Here is an 18,244-nt window from a genome sequence, read left to right as displayed (position 1 = left end):
ATTTCTTCACCAAAAGGGTTGTCAAGCATTGGAACAGGCTGCCCAGGGAAGTGGTTGAGTCACCATCCCTGGGGGTATTTAAAAGACATTTAGATGTGGTGCTTAGGGACATGGTTTAGTGGTGGACTTGGCAGTGCTAGGTTAACGGTTGGACTCGATGATCTTAAAGCTCTTTTCCAACCTGAATGTTTCTATGGTTCTATGACCCCAGCTCCATGGGATTTCCCTGCTTGGCCTCACCCAGGAGGTACATGGAGGAAAACCCGGGAAATGCACCAGTTCTTGCTGCTGCTGGCTTTGCAAGCCAACATCTTGCTGCATCAGCAAGCCTGATGCTCGCAAGCATGCATGCTGCATCAGTTCACGCTGGGGTGAAAGGTTGCCCCAAACCTGGGAGCATCACCTCGCAGAGCAGGTTCAGTTTTGGCAGTGAAAAAAATCAGGGAAAAAATGTGCTTCCAACAGTGGTTTTCTCCCCATGGAGCTTAGCTCGTAGTGATCCATTGAGGTGGATTTAAAGCTTCCTGAGCAGCATGCTTAAATGGCCAATTTGACCAGAAAATGTGCTTGATTCACAAGCGCTGGCTGCATTTCTCCAGTGCTGAGAAATCACAGCTATATTTCATTATTGTTACTAATTGCTATAAAGTATTATGGGGAGGTGATGGCACAGGCAGAAAGAAATATATACCATTTGCAGTATATTGACCCTGGAGAAAATTTCCCAAGCTTGCTTAGGGGTGCAGAAATTGGTGCTTGGTGCAAATAAATGAGCAAAAGCATTTTCTGAAGGAATTAGCACATGGCACAAGCAAATTGCAGCAATTGTCTCTCTCCTTTCTAAGTGCTGAATTGCCTCTATAATTCCCCATCATTTAGCTGCATAATTCTTGCACAAATAAACTGACAATTTGCATATGCACAGAAAAGAAATTATAGAAACACGAGGAAAGAAGTTATGTTTTTCCTGCTCAAGCTGGAAATAAATATGCATTGCTTGCTGCCTAAGCTGTGTTTGGCCCAGCTTGGAAATAAAAATTTAGGAAACCCTTTAATTTTCGATAATAAATACATATCAGAGGATGAAAAAAATAATTTGTGGCATACGCAAGCCTATAGTTTCTGGGTTGTTACATCGTGAAGTGCGATGGCTGCAGCAGCAGAGCCGTGCGTGCATGCGGAGGATGCAGCGTTACAGGCGATGCTGATGCTCTTTGTGAGTGTGGCCACGGGACACAGCTTGCCAACGGGGTAGCACAGCCCCACGGCTGATGGGAAGAACGATGCTGCGGAACGTAGATGCCTCTGGTGTGGTTTGATCCAGCCCTTACTGAAATAAATAGAGAGGTTTTGGGGGAAGCAAATGTCTCTTGAAGGCAACAGCCCTTTGTGAATCATCTTGATTTTCAGTCCATGAAATGCCTATTCGTTGCAATTTCTACGGAGGACTCTGAGGTCTTCACTACTACAGAAGGCCTAGAGTCAAGCCCAGAAGTAATTAAATTATATCTCTAAATCATTGAGCCATAACGCACTGGCTGGCCTTAGACCTCACGGGTGGAAGAAGGCACCAGCGGGCAGCAGGCAGTGGGAGCGACTCCAAACAGTCCGACTGTTTGTCATGGTGGTGGAGGCTTCCCAGAGGAGCAAAATAGCTGTTTCCGATTAACTCCCTGTGTGACTGATCTCATTCTGGAATAAGAGGGTGTTATTCCAAAACACCATAATCCTCTTCCAAATGACTTAATCGCATTTGGAATAATGTGCTTTTCTTCCAAAACATTCATATAGGGAAAAAATCGGGGGTGAAAAAAATCAATCAGAAACAGCCATTTGGAATAATATCTCACGCAGAAGAGCTCTCAGTGGGGACGTGTGATACTGCACTGGTTTACAAAGATTTAATAAATCACTATTCGCAGTAATTCCTGCAGGCTGGGAGAGCGGCGCGACCAAGAGGCACGTGGCATCTCCTCCTTCCTCACTTTCTCTCCAAAGCTATGGGGCTCCAAAGCAATCCTGCTATAGATATTTTTTTAGCACTGGTGCTTCAAGCACCCACCCATGTTCCTCCTGGTCCCTATGGACTATATAATGTGGCACCTCTCCATGCCACATGGCTGGAGTGTAGCTGCAAACCTGTTGCTCAGGGATATGTCAGTCAGGCCAAGTTAGAAAGCTAAAAGAAGTTGACGTTTTAGCCTCAGAGGTGAAATTAATTATGCTTCTTTAAAGTAAAAGGTCTTTGGAGAGTGGGAGAGAGAGGGAAAATTCAATTTAAACCAATAGATCTTTACCAAAGCTGCTCGTTAGCAGTTTCAGGTGGTATAATGACATCACTGTTGTGTGCAGAATAAACATCCCATTTATCTATCTGGTCTGGAAGGGCACTGCTGGAGTGACATTCATTGCCCTGCTCAGACTGTGGTGGTAGCAGGTTTGGCCGGAGCTGCAGGGGCTGCATTGCAGTCAAAAGAGTTGTCTAAGCTCCAGGGCACTGGTAGAAAACTGGAGGAAGACTTTATTTCATCAAGGGGTCATCCTGTGTCATCTGCTGCAACAGATCCTCTTGGTTTCACCGCCATGGACCAAAGCGGCGTTTCATTTAACCTTCCCTCTGCCCAAAATCCAATTGTCAGCTGTGGCAGTGCCACCCAGGAAGACCCAGACTGCATCCCCGGGAGAACATTACCAACACCCGCTGGCTCCCATCCCGCAGCCCGACTCTTGCTCTCCTTTGCATCTCCCACACTGCTGGGGCAGGAAGGGCCTCGCATCAAAGAGGAGGAACAAGCAGCAACCCAGGATGAAAGCACAAGCTCTCACATCTTTCATCCATTAACTAATCATTCCTCCTCCACGACACATGCGCCGATTCATCATACATGATCAATACCTTCCTTGAGGCCCCAGGATGATGAACGTCTCTGCTGATATTCAAAAGACCTTGAGAGAACGGGGGCAGTTCCCCCAGGCACAGGTCAAAAAGCCAAGACTGAAACACTATGTAAGATGATACATGGTCCCAAGATCTCTCCATAAGGCACAGAGAAATATTTTTGGCTAGAAAGCTTCTCCAGCAGCATGAGGGAAGATTTTTAGATCATGCAGAGGCTGAAAGCTGATGCTGGACCAAGAGGACCTGGATTTTGTGTGCAAGGCTGGAGCAAAAGGCCATGACATCAGCTTGCAAAAGGGCAGTGTGATTTCCCGTCCCATGCTCTTGCTCTGGGCTTAGGATCATCCCACAGCATCGTATTGAGTGCAGTTAGAGATGGAGTCAGACACACGGTGACCTCCATTCTCCTGTGTTCATATAGACCATGAGCCCCATGTGCTCCTGCGTGGCTCTTCGCTCGGGTGCAGTCCCTTGCTCAATGCCGTGCCTGGCCTAAGGTCATATAATGAGTCTGTGGCAGGGTAAGGGCAAACTCTCAGCCTCTCCAAACCACCGTGCTAACATTCATCTCACCAACCCAGCAGGACCCAGGGGCTGCCCTCCTCCTGCGTGAGGAATTTCTGTCTTCAGCCATGGCTCTCTCCTCTGCCCATTTCCAGCAATGTCAGCAGGAAAATAAAACCCAGTCCCTCTCCATATGCAATGCAAACAAGGCTCAGCACCACAGGCTGCCCGTGGACTACGATGCATAGGGCTTACTTTTCTCAGAAAGGGGAAAAAAAAAAGATAACTTAAGCAGCATCCCCACTTTCAGACTCTGGAGAAAGTGAAACCCAACCCTTTAAGACCGCTGTTTGTCCTGCAACGCTCCACATTTTGCCCCAAAAATGATAATTGAAAGAAATGTTGAGAACCAGGAAAGCTCCTACAGTAATTGTTTGTGTGATTTAGGTTAAAAATAATTGCTGTCCAGGCTTATCTGCCTGACATAAGTAATTAGATAACAGAGTACTTATAAGCTGTCATTTCCTATGAGCATATTTTAACATGGCCTTTATAATTTGACCTTTATATGTGCAGCAGCTTCATCCGCTCCTTGCTCCTGTGATGGATTTATTTTTGAAGATCGGACACATGCTTGCCAGTCCTCAGGCTAGGATGCTGCACAGGAGACATGTTACAGACCCAGCAGTTTCTGCAGTGAGGAGGAGAGATCATTCTCCCAGCTGCTCATGCCTCCAATGGTGACAGACGTGCCAGACCCAGACCCTGCTGCAGACCCACCAAAATTAATCTACAGGGTTAAACTGGGGGTTGCAGGTTAAACAGGGAAATTACTGATGGACAATAGAAAAGGTTGGGCAGTGTAGAACTGGTGGGACATGGCAACACACCACTGGAAGGGAAGGGGCCTCATTATATGAGATATATTCATATATCTCATAAATTCATACTTTTCCCCCAAAGTATTCATACTTTTCCCCAAAAAACTGGAAAAGCCTGAAGATCCCTTCCTGTACATCTCAAAGAGCAGGAGGTGTGCTTCACGACATGTGGGGGAAGCACCTCCCTGCCCCCCAACGCCTGGAGGAGGCCAAAACCAAAATGCCAAGAAGGAAAAGGACCCAAGAGACTTAGATCACCGTCACTGTTTTCAGACATGAAAACAGCTACAGGGAGACACTGATGCCCAGGCACAACAAACCCTACAGATGCATAGCAGGGCTGGAGTCCTTCACGGCTGAACAGCTCTGAGTAAATAAAAAACCCAAGACAACATAGACTACTTTCTTCCCTTTTTTATGAATCCCAGACTTGGGTAGGCTCCCTCTTCCCATTGACATCCCTTGAGAAGCAATTTGACTTTGCTGGAGTTGTCAGATTTCTAAAATAAGAGATTTCATTTTTACACTTCACTCAATATTTTTTATCAAATCTTCCTTCCTTTTAAAAAACATTTTCAAACTCCCCTCAAGACTGATGGATTTGTTTTTCTTTTATTGTCATAACTTCCTTAACAACATAAAGACCCTACATTTGAAGAGTAAGCAGGGATTGCTAAAAAGATAGAGTTTGCATTTATTGCAGTGGCGTCTGGGAGGCTGCCGCCAAGACAGTATTTCTTTGCATCTTAAAAATCTACATGTCGACCACAAGGTATGAACCTGCTATGGGAAACCAGTCAACACATTGCCATTTTCAGATTTGGTACTCAAAAGTAAGTTCTCTATTTATTTGTTGTGCCACTAAGAAGCAGCACAAAAAGATTAAAACAAGCCCCCCCCAGTTAAAAAGTAAACCACAGGAAAACCCTGGGCTAAACCCCACACCACCACCATGCAAAGGGCTCCAAGGCTTTCATGTCTGAGGAGGTGTAGTAATGCAAAATATTGTGATTAATAATAAACTCCTGACTTAAGCAGGGTACAAAACTGCACTTCAAGGAAATGTGGATCCTAATAACCTTTTCTGGTTCCCTGGAGCCTGACCTCCACCGTGTATTATTAAGCTTCCTCTCTGCAAGGCTCCTCTTTAATCCCAGGCATAGGAAAACCTGGGTATCTTTAAAGACGGAGGTGGCTTTTATCTGAGTTAGGGATGTTTGTTATTGATTTTATTTATTTACAGGAAATCAGCAGCGCTGTGTCACTACATTTTTCTACAAGAAAAAAAAAGGCAACGTGTTATCAACTCAAGAGCAAGAAGCCCACCAAGCACCCATCAAGGCAGCAATCCTTTTTCCTCACAAACCAAGAAGTCGAGCAAAGATGACAACATTTGCACACGCAGTTTTTGATGGCCGATGACATTGCCCCCAGGTATGTGACAGGCACCAAGCAGCCTTGTCCCAGCCGTGCTCAGCATCTCTGCACGCTCTCGGCTAAATGTGCTTTGCATCAGGCTCCTCTGATAGGAGTCAGAGCACCAGCTCGACTCCCACCAAGGTTCACCTCCCAGTTTGGCCACTGAAATGCTTTTCACGGGGTTTGCCGTGGCACCCCTGGGTCCCGCTTTTGGTCTGCACCCAACAAGGCAAGGGTAAGGATTTCACTGCTCCTGTTTGGGTGGATGGTGCTGGTGCGCGTGGTTGGGACAGCTGCACTGTGTGCATGGAGCTGGGGGGGAAAGGGAGGAGAGGGGGCACAGACCAAGCTACCCATGTCATGAGCTGTGGAGGGCTCAGCGTTGGCCAGGTTCCTGGTTTTCACATTTCCTCAGCCATAATAAGCAGCAAATATTCCCTCTACAGCCCCTTGCCAAAGCAGAGCTTCACAGGGTGGTTTAGAGGGCCTGAAACATTAGGTCTTAGAGTGGCTTTAATGTTTGCAGAGCCATTATGCATCTCCAAGAATGGAAATCTCTATTTTATGGAACGTGAAAGCTTTAGAGAGCTCTGTCCCTCTCTTATGCAGATAAAGTCAGACACTGAGGTCAGAGTTATTTTGGGAGAAGGACACATAGACTAAGAGGTCTTCTTCTTTAGGGGACCAGGCTGAAAATCCTGGAAGCTGCCAGCCAGGTACTCCTCCTGCTGAGATACCCCAAATGATGAAGCAGAACAATAAAGCTAACCTCACCTCCGGCTAGCAATGGTGGGAGCTCTCCTGCCCAGCTCCTCTAGCACTCTACACCTTTGGTATATGTGGAAAACCCAAGGGAGCAATTCGTCCCTTGACACAGACAGATAGGACATGCCTTTGATTGAAAAGATGCTATATCACCCATTCAACCAGCCTTTCCACCAAGTGCTACCTTCCTACCACATCTCGAGCAAGCCCGCAGTGTATTTGCCATGGTTGCCTGCTGGTAGCTCGAGGTGGATTTGATGAGCTGAGAAGGACCATCAGTTCCATATAAAAGCCAGGGCTGTGTTAGATCTTCAATTGCTTTCAGAAGTGGTACAGATGGAAACAGCTGCTGCAAAACAGAGCTGTTTCCCATCAGGTAGACAAAGCTAAGAGTCTCTTCCGAGTCTGCCAGGAGTTTGTTTCATCTGCGAGTTTGTCTCTTTTCAGGGGAGGCAGAATAGCTCTTAATAGGATTTCAGGACTGGTTTATCTATCAAGGACAAAATCCCACAATGAGACAACATCACGGAGAGATTATCCTGTGTTCTCTGAAGGAGAGATCACAAGATTATCCCGAAACAAGGCTTGTTTATGTTGAGCTAATGACAGATAATTGGTAACCCCCTTTGCATAGCTGGGTGACCGACCCAGTGAGTGCTCAGAAAGTAGAAAAGCAGCAGCATTTCCAAAGGGAAGGAATCCAAGGTCTGACGTGGACTCAATCTGAAAGAAAAACTTCTGGAAAGGATCAGGGCAAGGCCATGAATTTATGAAGTAGTTGTTTGGCTGACTCTAATTTTTAAAGCATTATTATCCTTTTAGCGGGGCTGTCGGGTAGATGGAAGCCAGAGCTGGCGTGATGAAGAGCAGCTGAATAGTGATTTGCAGCAATTCCTGCCTTCCACACTTTTTTTTGCAGATCGGGAAGCCAAATTGCTTGTAAACAGCTTACTGCCCCCCAAAATGCTGCAAAAGGGGAAATTTCTGGGCTAGGGGTGTGAGGAATGAAGAGGGAGAATGAAAAAAAGAAGAGAAACACCAATGTTAAGTCCTGAGATCCACTGGCATTTGAAAGCACAAAGCCAGGCAGAAGATGACAGGAACAAATGCTTCAAATCCTTGGAGATTCCTTCTAGAGTGACTTAAATGGGGCAAACCAAAGAGACATTTCTGCAGGTTTAAATGCACTCCTTGTGCCCTTGCAGCAAATCCTCACCTTGCTTGCAGCTGTATCATCTGCATTTCTCCTGCATTACGTACGTGCAAAAGCAGCTCAGTCAGATGCTGCATCTCTCTAACCTTCCAGTCACTCATACGCCACCTTCCAAGTAATGCAATCAAAACAATCCAGCTAAAAGCATTTCATCTGGCCTAGACTGACATGAATTGTTTCTAATAAAACTAAAGCTCTGTGGGACAACTAATGGGTGCTTATTAGTACAGGCAATGGACTATTCAATCAACCATATAGGGAAACTAATGGGGATTGATGGCCAAAATACAAGATGAGGACTTACCTCTTTAAATAAATAGCTGATGGGCTCGTGATCAGATTAATCTTAGGTTTCTATGGGGAAAGTTTATACCTAGCTAATAAAGAGAAAAACAAAACGTGTGGAAAATAGCATCACCGGGTCCCTGGAGGTTTTAACGTTATTGCCTTTGCAGCCGTGGCAGCAGGTGGGTTTCCAGAGACACCTATCTTTCCAAACAGCACTGGTTTGGGAGCAGGTTAGCAGGTGGTGTCTCCCAGATGATGTAAAAAATTCACAGAGCAGCTGGAAAACCTCTCGTAGCTATTCTAGGTCTCTGACTGTTCTTTTCATCTTCACTTGCAACGGTCCCAGGAGTCACTACCGCAACCTTTGCATGGGAAGCATAAGCAGCAGGTGCTGGAGATGTGCTGGCACACAGCATGCTGCAAGGGCAGCCTGGGGAAGGCAAGGTTTAGCCTTGCTTCATTTCAGAAGTCAAAGCCTGATGTGAGCAGTCTGGAAGTGGGGCAATACCCCCTGTCCAGGCAGCACTTTCAATTTGCTTTCTGTACTGCGGTAGTTTGCCCCAGACCTCGGAGCTTGGTTGATTCCCTTCAACTCAGACAGCCCACATCTAACCTGGACAGTCCCTGTGCACAAAGGAGGCTGCAAAGCACACCAGGAACACCCTGCATGCCTCTCTACTGCTTTATTCTTCTCTGAACATCACCCTCATCTTCCTCTGGGGAGAGGGTTCAGGTCTGGATGAACCTTTGCACTCACTCAGTATGGCCCTTTTTTTTTAACCACCTTGCAGACAGTCCTAACTCTCCCTGCTTCATCTCTTCCCTTCAGCAAAGGTTTCCCAAGATTTTTCCAAAACCCAAGATTTTTCTACCTTTGTCCTCAAGCTGATAGAGGAATGGAGTGATTTGCAGAGCTGAAGGAAGGGCATGTGCACCTCTGGGGCTTCCAAGTCACTCTTCCCTGCAGCAAACCAATCCTTGATCTCCACCCTCCCATTTCCTTCCCTTTGAAAGGTCTCTGATCGGATCACAGATGGCAATTCCTATGTGACAGATCCTAATGTCATTATTGACGACAGACCAGATGTCCAGGGAGGCATATTGCTCGTTTTAATCCAAAATTCATCAAGAGCCTCACCTTTGTAGTTTAGGGTGAGTGTAAAGGTATCTTCATGGGAAGGGGGGCACACACATTTTTTTTCCCTCTCGCCTCATTTTTCCTTTTCCTTTGAGGAGGGGAGAGTTTCACACAGCATGGTCGGGAGAGGCTAAACCCGACACCAAAGGGCTCCTGTTCTGAACAGCAGTGTCATTAAAATGCTACAAAAATCTCTCTTGAACTTTACAAGGACATGGGAAGGGATATGTTCTATGTGATAGTGTATGTATGAGCCTCAAGCTGTTATAGCATGCTGGCCCTGCTCATTGCTGCATCTTAGGTACCTAATTCCTAGTCAAGAGAAAGAAATAATTCCTATTTTGGGTTATGGAGCAATCCTGACTTCTAATGTATCAATTTTTCTCCCAGTACTCGACAATACCTGTCCGCTCTCAGTTGGATGTAAATCAGATCTAACACTCGTAGACACTGATTATGCCAGTGCAAAACTGCTCAGAGAGAGACCTAATCTATGCAATCACCCAGCATGTTTTTTCTTCTTTAAATCACACAAATGCAGTTGTTGTGAAAGTGCAGACTACTGACCTGTATCATTTTGTCTTCACCTGTCACCTAAACACGGCATATCCTTCCTATAGATTAAGTGCCATGTAGCTCTCCTGCTATAGGGCATGGCAGTTGGATACAAAGGAAACTACACAGGATCAGCCATAAGTGGGAGATGCGGTGCAGATCGCAGCGAGTTAGCACCAGGTAAAAAAACCACAGGTGACTTGTTTCCGCTAATATTTTAAAGCAAGAGCTCTCATGCTCGTTATCTCTCTTGGAGACAGGGAAAAAATCCCAACAGCCTTTGTGGCAGTGAAGACAAAGCTTTGCTCGGTGGGAGACGTCCTATATGGCATAATGTATGCTGGGAGCAATCCTGTTGTTTTATGGGCCCGGTTAGTGTGAAGTGCAAAACAGGCTTGGGGCTGAAGCTGCATTATTCATGGGGGAGCGTAAATATTTCAGTGCGAGGCTGAGGTGGGGAACAACATAACAACAGCATATTGTCCTCTTTCTTCCTCTAAAATCATTGTTTGTGTTTAAGAAGGCAAGAGGGGAATATTCTTTTCCTTTAAACATAATGCCATGCACTGACACATCCCAGGGAAAAGCAGGATAACAGCGGGGCAAACCCCACGGCCTCTCCGAGGGGGAGGGAAGCGTCCCATCACATCCCGGCTCCCAAGGAAGTATCAGTCCTGTCTTTAGAAGAGAAACAACTCAGCGCCTGGCATTTATTTTTGGAGATGATTCCTCGGTTGTGCTGTGCTTGAAGGGGACAAATCAGCAGGTGGGTGTACAGACAAGGAAAGTTTCCTGCAGTTTTCCCCCTCTGAAGAGCAGACTTATTTCCATGCCACTCTCCGATAACTCTCCAGTGCACGACTTATTTGATCAGAGGCAATGGCCGGTTCGCAGTAGGGCAGTGGAAAGCTGCGTTATAACCCCAAGTTGCAATATTTGGGGTAATGCGGTCATAGCAGCAAAGGGAAGAGGCAGGGGAGCAGGCAATGCTGCCTGCCCCAGCCCAGCCGACTGGAGCTGCCTGCTCGGTCCCTCTGTGCAGATGCACTGCTGCCATCAGCCGGCAAATGGAAACCAGCACAGGGCACGATCCCCTCCCTGGTACGAGGAAAGCTAAAGCAGGCACAACTTACGCCAAACTCTCCTTTTGCTGTTTTCACTCCGAAGAAGCACCCTCGGGTGCAAAAAAAGAGCAACGCAGCAGATGGGATGTTCAGACGCAGGGGAAGGCTGGACCTCTCGGAGCAAAAGTTGCCTTTAAGTGCCGCTTTATCCTCTCCAATGCCACAGAGCCAAGAATCGCAGAAGCTTAAGGGTGGAGCGAGGGTGTGGACAGGCCTCTCTGGGTCCTGGGTTGGGTATTTTGGAGCTTAGCAGAAGCGGGATTGCTCGAGCAGCTCCCTACATACTGTTCATGCCGTGCTGAAGTTGCACCAGAGATATACACCCCATTCAATACAGAGATCAAACAGCCCTGAGAAGCAAGAAGATTCGTCCATCATCATCATCAGTTCATGGATCTTTCTTTTAGATGTTTTTTTTTTTACATCATTCACATTGTAATTTCCAGTTCCTCTCCTCTGCCACCTCCTGCTGAGGTCCCCAGGACCCCACTGCCCCCAGGAGCTGGTTGCACCAAGCTGCCTCTTGCACAGGCTTGTGCCATGTGAAATTGTGTCTCTGCAGCGGTTCCCTGACCTCCTGCTGGGCAGATTGCTGCCGATCTCACAGCTCATTGCCTGCCCTCACCTCTAAAGCAAAAGGCTTTGTAGCATTCCTGCCATACACATCAGTCATATGCTGGTTTGAATCATGAAAAAATGTATAAAAGAGGATGACAGGTGTTCAAAAGGGAAGCAAAAACTGATCGCAAAAATGCTATGGGCAGAGGCTTAATGTTTCCCAAGCTAGAGCCCAGTCATTTCTAGGTAGTGGTGTGTGACCAGGTCCATCTGCACATCCCACCCCATGCCCAAGGGGGCCTCTGGGCACACTCAGGCAGGAGGTGCAGAGGGGAGGACTGGGGGCTTGAGCCCACCTGCCCACTCTGCCACCCCACTGCCCAGTGTGGGCTGGCACCTCCAGCCAACAGTGCTCCTTGCGCTGACCGGTCAGCAAAAGGGCACGCCTCCCACCACTGACTGCATTGAGACCTTCAGCTCCAAATGGAGGCAGTCCAGACTGCTCTTCTGGGCTCAAACCCCCATTTTTTTAGGTGGGCAGTCCCCTAGCAGACAGCCTGGGTCCTGCTATTTATCCCTGCAGCTCTAGTCTGGCACTGAGAGTCTCATGTGGAGTGAGGTTTGGCCAAACTTCAGACAACTAGTTATTTCAGATAACATGATTTTGGCCAGAGCTACATGAGATTCCAGACCTTTCTCACTTCTGTTTCCCCTCCTGCAAAACACCCCACAAAGATAAGCCTTGGCAGCTATCTCCTGTACGAGATAAAACAGAACCAGCTCCCCAGATCTGACACAGCTGAAGTGCAACAAAATCCCTGTTTCTGCTCTTTTTGGAACCATCAGAAAGAAACTCAAGTGGCTTCCCCAACAGTGCAAAACCCTGAGCTTTTCACTTCTCACATTTAATGTCTGTTTCTCTTCCATGTTCCTTCTCAGCTCAGATTGAGGTTCATAGCCAGAAATTCAGATTTCATAGCCAGAAAACCTTACAGTAGTCCACCGTAAGTGCTTGCTGTGAGCTCAGTTTATTTGTGACCTGTTACATGTGCTGTGCTTCCCACGTGGAGTTATTTGCATTCAGCCACTTCCAAAATGAAGTTGAACAACTTTTCCTTTGGAATCAGCCCTCGGAAGGTGGGGAGACATAAGGCCCCAAATATTTCTGAGATAACAGCCCTTTCTGATTTGTGTCAGGGTCATGGAAAAACAATACTTTTAAAAAAAATACCCTGGGGTTTTACACAACATCCTCTGTTTAGGGCGTTGGGCAGTGCCACACTTGGAGGACGGGCAGGGTGGCCATGAGCGCCCTTTGCAGCCCCCAGCCCTGGAGCTGCAAAGCTGCATTTCCCATATGGGCACCTGCAGCATCCAGGGTTTCCTGGGCATAGACAAGTCCTTGCCACATCTCTTTGCCTCGGCTGCAGCAGGAGCAGGTGATGGAACAGTATTTATGGTTATCCCCATATGTTGCCAGCAGTAGGCTGGAGGGGCAAGTTAGGCAAGCTTCAAAGCAGCTTTGTGTTGCTGGGCACTGCAAGCCGTTTTTATCAGACGTCACCTTGTGCCGTAGCGTGGCCGTACTAGACTAAAGTGCGATGTATGGAGCAGCCTGTCTTTTGCCAACGAAGCAGTCAGAACAGCACTTTTTTCCAGGAGACGTTGCTGCCTCCAGGCCAACTGGTGCATGATCCCACAGGTCTCTTCCTGCAGCACTGATACAACTACTTTGAAGACATCTCTTTTGTTTAGATTATCTGATAAGTAACAGGCACAGCTCATGTTGCCTTTTTGAGAAGCTGGAGGAGAATACAGAGATTGCAGCGCAGGGCTGGGCATGACCTGCACGCACCCCATGCCAGGGCACTCAGGTTCCTCCAGCAAGAGCATTCCCAAGGGCCAAATCCTGATGCAGCCTCTGTGCTGCCCTGGGGATGCCCACACTGGCTGGCTAGGCCCAGGATCATATCATTTATCTCCTTGGAAATGCTGCAAAGCTCTCATTTGGGAATGGGGGAAGAAGCAATAGGTTCCTCCTTCGTCACTGGGTTTGGTGGTGGGTGACAGTGGCCGGGTGGCCCTGCAGACCCACGCTCTCCCTGTGCTCACCACACAGGTGCAGCACAGACATCAGGGGTGCTGCCATACCCAGCTCCTGCCAAAGCTGACCCGAAGGCTTGCTCCTGACCTGGCTTGGATTGGAGCCCGTGACCTAGAGATGAACTGCTCTATATCCCATATCCAGTCTCCCACTGAGTTTATTTTCTAATGTGGCAGATCAAAGACTGCTGTAAGGAGCAAATCTATCAAAGGCTCAGCACCCTCAGATAGATCCAGCTCGCTTTTATGTTTACTTTTAACAAGCATACTCCTTCCTATTGTTCAGCAATTGCTTTAAAATGGATAATTATCAGATTTCCCTATTAATGGGAAAAATCAGGCAATCATAAATCTTAAAACCTGCTACTATCTGCACACTGCATGTATCACATTAGGGAAAAAACAATCTGTGGAGCAAAGCTATTACCGAGTGACCATGTCTTGGCTCAGCAGCTGGTTTTAATTTCAGCAAGAGATCCCCTCTGCTTCCCAGCAATGCCACCAGCCCTGCTCTTCCCACCGCTTCTCTGTAAGCACTGCAAAACTCCAGCGTCAGCCTCGCACATCACACGCTCCAGCAATTCAAATCAGGAGAACCTATGCATCTGAGACAATGAATGCCAGCTCATTACTGCATCTGCCTTGCCCTTCTAGACGCTGTAAGCCCAGTTCTCCTTACACTTTTTAGTCAAAACTATACTTGCTTTAGTGGAGTTGTTCCTCAGTTTCACCCAAATAACTGAAAAGGGTTTCTCTGGCTGCCTGATCATAGACATAAGCCATCAGACACACCTGGAAAAATTGCCATCTAGTAGGAATTAACTGACAGCACTTTGTATCCTCTGATGTGTTTGGAAGAAGTGAAAACTTCCTTTATTTCCCCTATATAGTGACCTACACAAAGCTGGACATGGACTTAAATGACTGGTGGACACACCACCCTCCAAGTCCTGATATCTTCCTTGTTGCACAAAGAGCAAAAGAATAAGGGAACATGGGCCAGAAGATAAGGGTCGGTCTTGTGGTTAAAGCAGCAGACTGGCATTCAGGAAATTCGAGGTGAGATTCTGGCCGTCTCCCCAAAAAACTGTTGGAATCAACTGTAGCCTTGAGGACTGAGTTTTGCTACAGGTCATGAGTGGCTTTGGGTAAATTGCTTAACCAACCTCATTTCCCACTCCCCATGCTAGCTGGGATACTTGTGCCCATCATGCTGGGATGTTGCATGAATTATCTGGTATTTGGGAAGCTCTTAAATCCACGTAACTCACATGTAACAATATGGTCCTGCTTTTAGATTAGAGCTACAATAATTGAGAGCTGAGCACATTTTGTTTTGATTTTCTTATGACTATATGAATTCACTGAGACAAGTGACAGAGAAATATGATTCATCATATTCCTATGAGTATTTCCAAAACAGTTCTTACTTTTATCTGGGCAATTGGAAAAATGTTAAAGGCAAGACTATTTTACCCAGCTGACTTAAGAAGGTTGCTTTATTCCACATTTCTGTTTTCAATAAATACCTCAGGACAAAAACATCCCCTGCAGCATATACACGCAAAGGACAAAAAGGCGTTAAATCCTAAGGAGGGGGACAGGGGGAAGAGATAAATAGTTTACTTCTATTATCTTTACCATATGTTCTATTCCAACTGGATACACATAAACAGCATGTAATCTTCAAGCTCAGCTTTAGACTCTTTGAAGTGACCTGACCATACTACTGATTTATTTCAGACTAACCTTTCTCTTTGAACCCTAGGTCAAGGTTAATTCTATAATAAAACATACCTTATACAGCTGGCTTTTCCAGTGGTGCTAGCAAGTAACGAACCCCTCAGTCATAAGCATTTGTTTCACTGAGTGTAGTATTGTATTTCTATTTTCCCTTCCCTGTATTAATTTCCTTCACAGACCCTAGTTAAGGGGAAAAAAAATCTCTTTTCCGGTCCATGAGATCAATTTTAAACACACTGGAATTAAATGAAGACATTTAAGCCACATTTCTTTGCTGAAATGCATCCACTAACACCAGAAACTATTTTTATTACAGTCTATGTTAAATAATCAGATCTTCAATTTCATAAGGAGCCATACAGCTACGTTATTCAAACTCCCCCACTGGCAATGACCCTTTCAGAACCTTTTACAAAATCATCTTTGCACTGAATCATAGCAAACCAATAAGGATAGCTTTTCTATCGAGGAAAATAAAATTGGAAAAGGGAAATACATTTGAAGGGCACTTCTCAAAAAAAAAAAAAAAGAGCTCCTTGCAAGTGCCCCCAGCCAGTTTTGCCTGCCTGTAGGTATCGAAGGGTAGAAGCACTCCAAGCAGGGGTAGAAAAGTGCACAAGCTACCTCAGCGGTCTGGGATGCAGTCATGAGGAGATGCTGAGGTGCATGCCATATTGTTCAAAGGCTGCTCATTGGGTTGTTTTTAAGAGGACTGGAAAGATGCTTTTGAATATCAGCCTCCAGCCCACAGCACATACTCACAGAACTTAATTAAAAAGCAGCAACGCACAAGCTAAAGCAGCAGCTGTTATGTATTTCTTCTGACTCCAAAGCCTGTTAGAGCTGTCGGGAGAGGGATGAAATGAAATCTTCTGGGTTTGGGGCTTCCACGAGGCACAGGCTGGAAGACCTTACTTGCCATAGCTAACATGAGGGAGGAATTGTGCTTCCCCTCCAAATGAATGATGACTTTATCCTGGCTTATCCTCACACATTTTGCAGGCCCAAGTCTACAGTGGGTTGATGTTCAGCATCACCAGCACACAAAGGTGCATCACCCTTAAAACTAGCACCAAAAGCTTTCAGTACTTCATCTCTGGCTTAGTGGCCGCTTTGTAAAACAGGGTTTTAGTCCAGTGTTAGATGAGTTTGACCAGACAGCACTCTCAGTCAACATCGATACAGCAAACTTGTTATCTCATCAATGTCTGTCACTGCCTAACACAGCTGAGCTTGCCGTAATGGGAGCACCATCCATTTGAAATCCCAAAGGTAGGCATCGGTTTTGGATCAATGCTCTCAGAATCTCCATTAACCATTATGATGCCAGTGACGTTTTAGATCTGTTCTGGATTAATTTCTTCATGCCAGGACAAGTCAACAAAAGGCCTTCGTTTGTTTGAGACTCTCTTATAGTACGAGAGTGGTGGCACGGTGAGCCCAGCATCTCCAGAATTGACATGGTTCCAAGGCAACCCTTTTGCCTCCGGCTCTCCCATCCCATTTCACCACTCTGTCCTTCTCTTCTAGCTTCTCCTCAGGTGCTACTGCCTGTCCCCGCTCCTTCATCACAAGCCAGGAAGCCCCATTTGCCACAGCAGAGCCCCAGCTGGCAGTGCCGTATGTGTCCTGCCCTCCGCACCATGCTCTGCCCCAAATCACAGCCCTGGGCACGCTGTGGGATAAAAGCTACAGCATGCTGCCTGTCACATCAAAGTCCCGATCGGGAGACCAACACACCTTTTGCTAAATGAAGTGTCTTTGCCCATCAGGAGTACCAGGAGCAGTACTCTTCCTCTCTTGTCTACCACAATAAGTAGTATTTTAAACAAGGGCACTGGAGTTACACCAATTCAAGACCTCAAAATAGCAATGTAAAATTCCACCCAAATGTGTTGAAAGACATATCTCTACCATTTTCTAAAATTGTTCTTTAATGGGCACCAAAAATTGTTACATCTAATGATTTATTAGTGAATGAAATCAGCCAATTAGCCGACTGATTTTCAAAGGGAACACAGAGAACAATTTAATATAATGCAAGATAATAAACATGTCCCAAGCTGAATCACTGAATGATGTTGCTAACAGCCTGTCAGAGATATCAGATATTTACAGCAGAATAAGGCACCACATCAGATAAATACATCCTCTCAAGGATATAGAAATACAGAAAGGAATCTCTCCGACTGCATTTCAAGTCTGGGTAATTTCCATAACTCCTGAGAAAAAGCTTTGTGTGGTGCCAGACCTCTTCTCAAAAGTCACCCATCCATGCTGCTGGTGTGGGGGATACCCTCTGGACCAAGCACAGGGTGGCTGCTACCCAGTCTAAGAAAGCCAACAGCACAAAATACAGCGGGGAATTGGAAATGTGCTCATCGTGACACTCAAGACAAACCTCTTTCAGTGTGAGAAGTTCTGCAAAGACCAGGCAAAATCTGGATATCAAGGTTTCATCCAAAACCTGCACAATAATAGTCCATTACCAGTATGTCAAGAAGGAAAAAATAGCATGGACCTCACAGGATGTATAATGTTTTAAAGATAAAAACATGTATAGGTATCTAGTAAATTGGGTAACCTAAACCAAAGGTACCTTTAAAATCATTTTGTCTACATGTTGCCATTAAATATGTCAGACCCAAGCAAGTATTATTTGTGCTGTCCTAGAATTGATGGCTTCATATTGCAGGCTTGTTCATGCAGCTGTTATTGAAAGATGCATTTTTGATAAAATGGTAAAAAGCAAGTAAACAAACCTATAACTCAATTCGATTTATGTACGTCATTGTGAAATCATTTTCAATTTAATGTAACTGTGCACAGTCTACATCTATCTGGTTCTATCCAGAATTACAAAACCTCCTTATACTCCCGAGCCATTCAAGTGGGTGAGTAAGAATATGAGCTCTGCACTTGGGAATGAAGTTCCCATTTTGTTTGCTTTGATACCAGTTTGCCCTTAGACAGTATTTAATACAGCTAGTGTTCCTGTTCACTATAAGTAAGGCTGCAAATTGCAGCTCCAGCAATCTCTGGAGATCCAGTTGG

The sequence above is a fragment of the Haliaeetus albicilla genome, chromosome 12, assembly GCF_947461875.1.
Source record: "Haliaeetus albicilla chromosome 12, bHalAlb1.1, whole genome shotgun sequence".
Classification (NCBI taxonomy): domain Eukaryota; kingdom Metazoa; phylum Chordata; class Aves; order Accipitriformes; family Accipitridae; genus Haliaeetus; species Haliaeetus albicilla.
Note: the sequence above shows the minus strand (reverse complement) of the source record.